The following is a 3,311-nucleotide window of genomic DNA, read 5'->3' as shown; positions in this document are numbered from 1 at the left end:
AATTTATACAGGAAAGGACAGTGGACTGCAGCAGAAAAAAAAACGGAATAATAGTTGCTGATCTTACCGCTGATTTGCAAGGTCGAAATGTAACGTGACAATTTTTTTACATCATACAATGTGACAATTTTAGGAACTATACATAAAAATAAGCCAGAGCTTCCACAAAATACGACCAACAAGGAGGTTCATAGCTCTTTATTTTACTTCACAAATGACACTCCAGTGGTCAGTTATATTCGTAAGAGAAATAATTATGTTGTACTAATGAGCACACTCAATCATGGTGGGGAAATAAGTGACAGGGCTGATAAGAAGCCAAGAATTATTTGATTGTAATTCAACCAAAGGGGCTGTAAACACACTATCAGTTAACAGGTACTAGTACATATACAAGCAAATGTAAAATCAATAGATAGCCCATGATAGTTTTCTACAATATTCTTGATGTTGCTGCTGATAATCTGTGTCTAGTTGACTTTGACCTTAACTGGAATGCAAGAAAATTGACTAGGAGAATATTTGTGGAAGAACTTGGAAAGTTGCTGGTTGCAGTGCACATTGCATCAAGGAAGCATTTTCCAACAATAGAAGAGTTTTTGAAAATGGTCAGAAGCATCCAAGACACTGAAGGAGTGGCAGGTGTGGCCAAGTCAGTAACAAGACAAACATGGGATGTGGAAAAGTAATAAACATTTATGTAAAACACACGTCACCAACTTGTGTCCAAACTGCAGTGACTGAGAAGGAAAGAAAGTGATAGGGGCAGGCAGTTAGGTGTTAAGAATGACTTTGGTGGAAATGTCTGTTGTTCCTAATATACCCTGCATGAATATTAAAATAAATTTTCTTCAGTGAAGTGTGTATTATTACTACTGCTACTACTATGATTGCTATGATCATTAACAACATACTGCAATATAACTACAATGTCGATTCACAACGGTAAGAAAAATAGGTGTGAGTAGGTTTTCTCTACGTTTTATTATGGCAGATTGTATTTACCCGAACAGTACATTTGTACAGTAGAACAGAACAGGGTCAAATATCTCGGCATAACATTACAATGCGATATGAGGTGGAACGAGCACGTGAGAACTGTAGTAGGGAAGGTGAGTGGTTGACTTCAGTTTATTGGGAAAGTTTTGGAAAGAGTTGCATGTGAAGGAGACTGCACCTAGGACATTGTGCAACCTATCCTTGAGTACTGCTACAGTGTTTTGGATCCACACTAGGTCAGTTAGCGAAACAATTTAGAGATGAACTGCTAGATTTGTAACTGGTAGGTTCGAACACCATGCAAGTGTTACGGAAATGCTTCAGGAACTCAAATAGGAATCTCTACATGAAATGTGATGTTCTTTTCAAAAAACACTATTCAGAGATCAGCCATTTGAAGCTGACTGCCGAACAATTCTGCCAATATATATTGTGCGTATGGACCAAGAAGTACAAGAACTTAAGGCTCATATGGAGGCATATATAGTCTTTGTTCCCTTGCTTGTAACAGGAAAGGAAATGACAAGTAGGGGCTTAGGGCAACCTCCGCCATGCACTGTCCAGTGGCTTGTGGAGTATCTATGTAGGTGTAGATGTATTACCTCTTATTACACATTTACCACTACTCAGTCTTAAATCCCCTCAATGAGACACAAACACTCCTGTGCCACACACCATGTAATTGCAGAATCAGAGCAATGTTGAGGTTGTGGAGTAATAAGTGTAGTGTATCTTGGGCTGAGACCAAATCATGAATATATCAATGAACCTGAACCAGAGCATGGGTTTGGTGAAGCTATGACAATTTCCTCTAGTTGGGCCATGAAAAAATTGGCACAGGAGAGTGCCACGCCAGTGCCCATGGCTGTGTATATTTTGATCAAATGTTTTGCTGACAAGTGATTTGTTTTTCCAAGACATTTGTGTGGCATTATGTTTCAACTGAAACAGTTAGTACAAATAGTAGTCCACTTTACCATCAAATCTAACAAAATTATAATTCTTAATGTGAAAATATTTCTGCTGAAGCATTTTTTTAATGAGTTATTTTTTGTTTAGTAGTGGTTCGGTACAAATTCAAATCCAATGCACCACTTTTCCTAATGCAGAAACTGATGTGCCAGTTTTGACAAAAAATCTTCTATTTGTAAAAATGAATATCATAAAATGTGGTTTCTTGCCGCAATCCATTTTCTTCCACTCATATGAAGTTTACCTCGCAGGTGCAAATATCATTCCTGTGCGCCACTTTTCAATGGAAATCAGACAAAAAATATAGTGCTCTGACTAGTTGATAGCAACAGAAAATGACAGCATGAAGTATGTCCCAAACCCCAAGCAGCAACATATGAGGTGTGATCAAACAGTACTGGGAATTTTTGTTTTCTTAAAGAATATATTTATACATCAGCATCAACTTTGTTCCCTTCCAAGTAATCCTCCTGAGATACAATACACTTGTGCCAGCACTTCCTTCAATTTTGGAAGCATTTATGGAACTCGCTTTAAGTTATGGTGTTCAACTCATTCATCAATTTCATTTTTATCTCATCAATTTCGGCAAAACGACGTCCTCACCAGCAGTGCCAAAACAATGTCCTATCATGGTTCTCTTCAGCCTCAGGAATAGAAAGATTCAAGGTACCATGTCTGGTGAATAGGGTGACCGTGGCAACATGTTTTTTTTTGCCAAAAAATCACGAAAAAGCATTAAGGATGAGCAGGTGCATTATGGTTAAAATTTCCTGGAGTGATTTTCCCACATTCTTGCTGTTTTCTTCAGGTTGCTTCATACAAATGGCACATAACTTCCTTACTGACTGTATGACAATAAGGCAGGAACTCTTGAGGCTCTATCCCTCTTTTGCTGAAGAAAATGGTGAGAAGAAACTCCACATCTGATCGAACTTCTCAAATTTTTTTTCAGTCTTGTCTCTTCAGGCAGTTTCCAGTGGTGAAACTATTAAAGTACCTCACTCTGTGCTATGTTTTAAATATACGGTTCATATAAATAATGAAAATATCAACAATGAAAAATCTGTATTTTAATCCACTTTACTTTGATACGGGTGAACATTCTGCCGTTTTCCCCCTCTTCCACTTCAAATCATGGGAAGTTAAGGATGGTGTGATTCTTTTCATACTTGAATGATTTTGGAGAGTGATACTGAACTTCAACTACACTGGTTTCACCCAAGTTTTTGCCTAAAAACCGTATTTGTTAAACACTTCTTCTAAACTGAAAGTTATTAAAAATTCAAGTTTTATGAAGAATGTAACTGCATAAAAAGGAAAGCATACAACCTTTACAC

Source organism: Schistocerca cancellata, chromosome 2, assembly GCF_023864275.1.
Source record: "Schistocerca cancellata isolate TAMUIC-IGC-003103 chromosome 2, iqSchCanc2.1, whole genome shotgun sequence".
Lineage (NCBI taxonomy): Eukaryota > Metazoa > Arthropoda > Insecta > Orthoptera > Acrididae > Schistocerca > Schistocerca cancellata.
This window is presented reverse-complemented; position numbering follows the sequence as displayed.